This window comes from Somniosus microcephalus, chromosome 9 (genome assembly GCF_052327205.1).
Source record: "Somniosus microcephalus isolate GS21.2 chromosome 9, FLI_Smic_1.0, whole genome shotgun sequence".
Taxonomy (NCBI): domain Eukaryota; kingdom Metazoa; phylum Chordata; class Chondrichthyes; order Squaliformes; family Somniosidae; genus Somniosus; species Somniosus microcephalus.
Window position 1 is genome coordinate 4,890,892 of NC_140995.1, and position 7,166 is coordinate 4,898,057.

General features: G+C 44.6%; 1 pseudogene; it reads left to right on the forward strand.

Annotated features, from left to right (window-relative positions):
- The first annotated feature begins 403 nt into the window (after positions 1-403).
- On the forward strand, positions 404-558 carry LOC147112225 (U1 spliceosomal RNA; annotated as a pseudogene).
- Positions 559-7,166: the final 6,608 nt, after the last annotated feature.

The following is a 7,166-nucleotide window of genomic DNA, read 5'->3' on the forward strand; positions in this document are numbered from 1 at the left end:
TGCCGGTACTTGCCGCGGGAGTGGAGGATCGCTTCGCTCCCGCCTGCTGGCCGATGCGGCCGAAGTCGTGGTAGGCCGGGCTGTGCCAGCGGCCGTCTAGGAAACCCGAGTCGGGCCGGCGGCCGACACGCATGCGTCACGTGATGCGTGACGTCAGCGCGTTAGGTCGCCTCTTAAAGGGGCAACGGCCCAACAGGTAAGTTAAAGGGGCAACAGCCCCAACTGGTAAGTTATACAAATAAGTAAGTTAAGTACATACAATTAAATAAGTTATACATACATAAGTAAGTTAAGTTAAAGGGAATTATATATCTCAATGTAAAGGACAACCAATGGGACCGCCACAAAAGGTTATTTAATTACCTCAGTGCGAATCTTGGAGTATGTGTTTTATGAAGCAATAACACTACTTACGGATTTTCCATAAGAAGGTGGTTCTCCCAGGACGAGGCTAGCCCATTGCACTTTGGGTGTGCTGACGCCTGCGCTGTCCCCAAATGCGGGATACTCGACTGTAAAATCTGTGGTAGTGGGAGACTGCGTTTGTGCTTTCCCTGGTTTATGTGTCAGCTGTGGCTCAGTGGGCAGCACCCTCACCTCTGAGTCAGAAGGTTGTGGGTTCAAGTCCCACCCCAAGGACTTGAGCACAAAAATCCAGGCTGACACTCCAGTGGAGTGCTGCACTGTCGGAGGTGCCATCTTTTGGATGAGACGTTAAACCGAGGCCCCGTCTGCTCCCTCAGGTGGACTTAAAAAAGCCCCACGGCACTATTATGAAGACGAGCAAGGGAGTTATCCCCGGTGTCCTGGGGCCAATATTTATCACTCAATCAACATAACAAAAACAGATTATCTGGTTATTGCTGTTTGTGGGAGCTTGCTGTGCGCAAATTGGCTGCTGTGTTTCAAAAATACTTCATTGGCTGTAAAGAGCTTTGGGGTGTCCAATGGTCATGAAGGGCACTATAGAAATGCAAGTCTTTCTTTCTTTCTTATTTTCTCAAATGATTTGAAAACAAGCTGGCAGATAAATTTAAAAAATGAGGTAAAATTTCACAAGGAAATTATATTTTTTTCTTCAGAAAGAGGCTACATTAGAGAGAGAGGACACAGACACACAAAGATATATGATTACATGACCTGTGCTTTATTTTGTTATACTAAAAATTTGAAAACAATGATTGCTTAGAGAAAGATTTATTTGTAGAGCTGTGCCAGGACCATTCATCACCAGACCTCATTCCAGCCTTGGTTCAAACCCGGGCTCAAGTGTTGCATCCCACAGGTGAGGGGAGAGTGACTGCCCTTAACATCAAGGCAGCATTCGACCAAGTGTTGCACCAAGGAGACTTAAGTTAAGCTGAATCGAGGTAAACCTCTCCAATGGCTACAGTCATACTCAGCACAAAGAAAGATGGTTGTGGCTGTTGAAAGCGAATCATCTCAGCCCCAGGACATCACTGCAGGAGTTCCTCGAGGCAGTGTCGTAGGCCCAACCATCTTCAGCTGCTTCATCAATGACCTTCCCTCCATTTTAAGGTCAGAAGTGGGGCTGTTTACTAATGATTGCACAGTGTTCACTTCCATTCACATCAAGAGAGAGACATTTGACATTCAATGGCATTACCATTGCCAACAACAGAGAAAGAAAGAGAGACTCCAGCAGCAAAGATGGAAGGAAATATCTGCAGCAGACAGAGGCACTTCTCATAGCATGAGAGTGAGATAGAGAAAGATTGCAATACAGAGAGAATACATATGGACAGAAAGGAAGATTCAAGTAAAGACCAAAAGAGAGATTGGGAGAAAGAGAGAGAAAGATTCCAGCAGCAAAGAAAGAATGATCCATGGCACCCCAAACTGTGAGTTAAATGGTTTCTGTGCTTTCATTTTCATGGCTTGCTGAAGTAATAAAAATACATTGTATATTCTGTTTTATACCTGTTGTTATATTTTCAACCCTGTATTAATCTTTAGACGGTATCCTTGCTATATACACACGACATACCTTACAGGTGCATACATTTCAAGCGGTTGAGTAATCAACTCAATAGGCATCACTATTTAGGCTATACAGTCAACGTGCCCAATTAACACTTCATTAGCACTAAAATGAATTTGGCATGTTTGATGCTTTGTGCAACTGTCAATAGGCTGCTGACATAACAATGTCTAGGAAGGAGTCTAATGCCGAATAAATGAAGGGTAATTAGAATCTGACTAGTCTGCATGTATGCTCATTACCAATCTCCTCATGAGAAGGAAAATAAAATGATTTTTTTCCCATTGACAATTTCATAGAGCTTCTTTGGTGAAATATTTAATTATCCAACGCTAGAGCTCATCATTGAAATGATGTTAGACTTGTGGTTTGTTTTGTTGGATTTGCTAAGTAGTGATTCTATATATAATGCACTTCCTGTACCGAATTATCAGCGAATGCCAGCCTTTCTAAATGCACAAACAAATATGCAAGTCTTTCAACTGACACTAAAGCAACTCGACCTCTTAAACACTTTGCTTTGTCAAACTGGTCGGCAACAGTCCAATTAAAAAAAAAAATTGGAATTCTTTGAAGTTATTAAAGTTTTCTCTTGTTGAGTTGCTAAAGCAATCAAAAATTAAATGGCTAAAAATGCTGTTTCCTTCAGGGGAGCCAACTCTTGTATTTAACAGGATTAGTGACAGTAACCATTTTGTAAGGCTTAATACCGTGCAAATCTTTCATAATGAAATCTTGCTTGCCATGACAAAACATCATTATCTCCGAAGCCGAATCAATGAATATTACTGACTTGGAATTTAAGGAAACACAAAGTATCTCGGTGATCCATAGGTACTGTGGAAATTTAGAAAAATCTCTCGATGCAGTCTTAGAAGCTTAGAATTGTAAAGCAGAGAAGAAGCCATTGGGCCAGTGCCAACTCCTGTTGAAGAAATCTAAAAATTATCCCAGTATCCTGATCCCTCTTCATAGCCCTGTATCTTCCACTCTGCTAATAAAAAATGCAATGGTCTCTACCTCAACTAATCCCCAAGCTCTCACAAGTCTCTGTGTAGACATTTCTCCGAGCCACTCTGCTCGCTCTCTTAGTGACATTTTAAATTGATAATCCCTTGTCACTGACCCCCATCCAGAAGAAATAGCCTTTCCTTATTCAAGCTATCATAAAGTAACAAAAACAACTTGCATTAATATTGCATCTTTAATGTAGAAAAACATCCCAAGGGTCTTCACAAAGGCATAATCAGAAACATTGGATGCCGAGCCGAAGAAGGCTCTGTTAGGAAGGATGACCAAAAGCTTGGCAAAGTGCTTCATTAAATTCCAAGTCAGTAGCATTTGTTCAGTCAGGGTCTTAAAGATAGAAAATGAAGTGGAGAGGCGGCAGGTTTTAGGGAGGGAATTCCAGAGGGGATGGGCCCTGGATAGCGGAAGGCATGGCCACCAATAGTGGGGTGAAGGGAGGGGGGTAATGCACAAAAGGCCAGAGTCAGAGGAGTGGAGAGTTTGGGGGAAGAGTCTGTAGGGCTGAAGGAGATTACAGAGATAGTAAAGAGCCTTGGTGGTGTTGGGGGACCATTAGCCAATGTAATTCACCATGGATGGGCGTGATGGGTGAGCAGGACAGGGTACTGGCAACGGAGCTTTGGATGAGCTGAAGTTTATGGAGGGTGGAGAATGGGATGCTGGCCAGGAGAGCTTTGGAATAGTCGAGTCTGGAAGTAACCACGGCATGGATGAGGGTTTGAGCAGAAGAGGAGCTGAAACAGGGTGAGGGGCGGGGGACGTTAGAGGTGGAAGTAGGTGGTGTTTGTAATGAAGAGTATATGGACCCTTCAAAATTTAACATCTATTAAATCTTCTCTTAAGGCCTTCTCTGCTCTAATGGAAATTGTCCCAGTATCTAAAGTCCTTCCTCATAAACGATAGTTTCTCATCCTTGATATTAATCCAGCAAACCTACTCTGCATAGGCTCCATGAATATAATGTTGCTTTAACAATGGGATGGCCACAGTTCTCTAACTATTGCCTTTCACTGTTTGTTCTTGTACTCTATGTTCCTCTTTATAAATCTAAAATGCTGTTGGCTTTTTATGGCTTCATGTACATGCAATTACATTTACAAGGAATTATGAACTTGTATCCTGGGTATCTGTATTCCTCCACACCCTTCAGCATCTTCCCAATGAGTTTATACTAACATTTCTTGTTTTTTTCCTCCCCAAATGCATCATTTCACAGTTTTCTGCATCAGGTTAAATCTGCTACCTGTCTTCCTGCTCTGTTAACCTGTCTAGGTCCGGCTGAAGTTTTTTCACACTCCGCAACCGATGCCAATTCAAGGGTGCATGAGCAACAGGAGCCTCTCACCAGCTCTGCTGAAGTCACTGGTGGAGCACCTCATAGGAGTTGTAGAGTGAGGAAACCTTACATTAAGAAAAGTACTGTGGGTCAATCACTTGGGTGTCAAGAGATTTTAGTTCAATCTTATGTTTGTGAATAAATTCATCACCTTCACTTTTGGGAGTTTGATGCATGGTCTCTTTTCATTGCAGGCAGTTAGTCTGCGCTGTCAGAATGCCACTAATATAAAGGTTGGCTGAATGGTTTCATTGTCCTTTAATGCAGAACGAAGGGAATGCTGAAGGGGATAACAAGGACTGTGAATGCAGAGGGGCTTTTTTAAAATCACTTTTCAGGTGAGTAGATTGAGAAGGTCGGCCAGAGGGCCTCTGTATGAATTGATCCCTGGCCCCTCTGGCTAAACTCGTCACTTGCTGTGCTTTAATGCCCCACATACAGTTCCATGCCAAGCAGGAGAGAGTTATGAGCCCCAACTCTGCTTTTTAGCTGTCCCATTTTAACTAAGACATCCTCACATTAAATAAAACTGCTGAGAAAAACAGCAATGGCCGGCAAGACCCCCAAGCCAGTAAACACAGCTAATTTGCAGGTTGAGAGGGTTGACACAAGCAATTACATAATCGAAGAGCCGTTTCCCACAGCCATTTAATGAGAGTGATGTCAAAGAGGGATGTTAAAACTGTTGGAAACTGAAAGATAAGCTAAATCTTTGACACGATCCCTATTTTCAATCCAAAAGAAGGGAATAAAAATGGTAACAAAACTATTTTGAAAAAACTTGTTGCTTGTTAACCTATAGTTAGTGAACTTTTGGAGAAAGATGGGGCAATTTTCAGCTGAAGGAAATTAAAATAACCAGATAGGAATTATTTACCAAAATAAAAACAGAGAATGCTGGAAACACTCGGCAGGTCAGGCAGCATCTGTGGAGAGAGAAACAGAGTTAACGTTTCAGGTCGATGACCTTTCGTCAGAACTGGAAAAAGTTGGAGATGGAACAGGTTTTTAAGCAAGTGTAGGGGCAGGGAAAGGGGGGAGGGGAGGAAAGAACAAAAGGGAAGGCCTGTGATAGGGTGGGAGGCAGGAGAGATTAAGAGACCAAAGGGATGATGGTGCGAAAGGCAAAAGGAGATGTTTACCTGCTGGAGCAAGTCTTTGGCAGGTTATCTATTCAACATGGATTTTGCTGCAATTGTTACATCAATGGTTCAATGTTGGCATTGGTAGGAGAAAGCTGCCTGGATTGTAGACTCCACTGGAGACTGAGGGGGGAATTTTAACATACTGGAGTGCGTGGGTTTGGGCGCGAGTCGGGGGTAAAAACCGGGGAAGTTGACCGCCTCAAGAATCCGGCTTCAACCCACCAACTTCCACATTTAAATTGAGCACGTTCGGCTGCGTGCACGTAACCCCCTCGGGGGAGGCGGGTTGCCAATTAAAAATATGTTAATCGCTCAATTAGAGCGCTATTTCAACTCACTTTTAAGTTTAACGTTGTTTCCACGGGTTTCCCGGTCTTCCTGAAACGCGCCAGTGAAAGCAAGGTGAGTACACAGCGGCAATTGAGGGGGGTCAATCAACCTCATGGAAATACGGTGATAAATACTCAGTGCTCACAGCTGCTTTCTTACCTGCTAGTGGGAAAGGGTTTCTTCACAGTACATTTGCTGAGAGTTTACTTTCTACACTTTGGAGGTTTCCTCCACACTCTGGGTGGGTTCTGCTTCTGTCACCAGGTTGTTGGGAGTTTCCTGTCTCCCCATCTCCGACAGCCAGGGATGCAGAAACTCCACTGATCTCCAGCACCTCTTGCTCTGCAGCTGTTAGGTGCGAAATGCGTGGATAGCCACCTCCTGTACTCGCCCTCTCCCTGATGTTCTGTGCTCTTTTCTCCTGCAAGGAGGGAAGCAACAAACCTATGAGTGAGTGTAATGGCATGTGTTCAGCCGATGGATGCGGTGCATTTGGCGAGGGTGACTATCAGCGAGAGGCGTCAAATTGCACAAGGACGCGGGCGAGTGGCTGTGGTGGGTGGATAGATGCGGGTGTGAGGAAGTGCATAGACAGAGAAGGATGGGTGCACCTTCAAGGTAAGTGGGTTTTGAGGAGTGATGGGATGGAGTAGGCTTGAGAAGACAGAGTGAGGGGTTGGGGGTGATGCACACAGCAGGATGTGGGTGAATGCGCAACTGGACTCTCCTTTCCTCACCTGGTTAGGTCATTAAAACGCTTCCTGCACTGAATCCAGGAGCATGACGCTACGGTCCTGCTGCTGATCTCCTGGGCCACCTCCAACCACGTCTCCTTGGTGTCAGGTTTCTTCCTCCCATTGTTGGGGAACAGTACCTCTCTGCAACTCCTCACAGCCCCCAGCAGCTCATCAAGGGAGGCATCATTAAAGCGGGCCACAGCCTTTTGAGCATCCTGAGTATTCTTCCTCTATTGGTTCAAACTCCGAAGTCCTCCAAATTGCATCTTTTTAGATTGGCCCTTTAAATACTGGAGTTGAGATCATGTCATGCGGGTCCACATCATGGCCCCTGCCAGTGACTAGACACCAAAACCGGAAGTAAAATGATAATGAGGCGGCTGAGTTAAAAGGCCACTGATAGACACGCTGAACTTACTTCCGGGTATTCCACGCAACACCGGACCGTTCCCCCGTCCCCCCCCCACCATGGCTCCCAGCGCGTCTCCCAATTAATATCGGGGCCAAAGTGTCTACTCCACCGATTGCTGGGGTTTTGAAACGTTTGCTGCATTAGACTCACAGGCACTTTAATCAACTGAATTCCA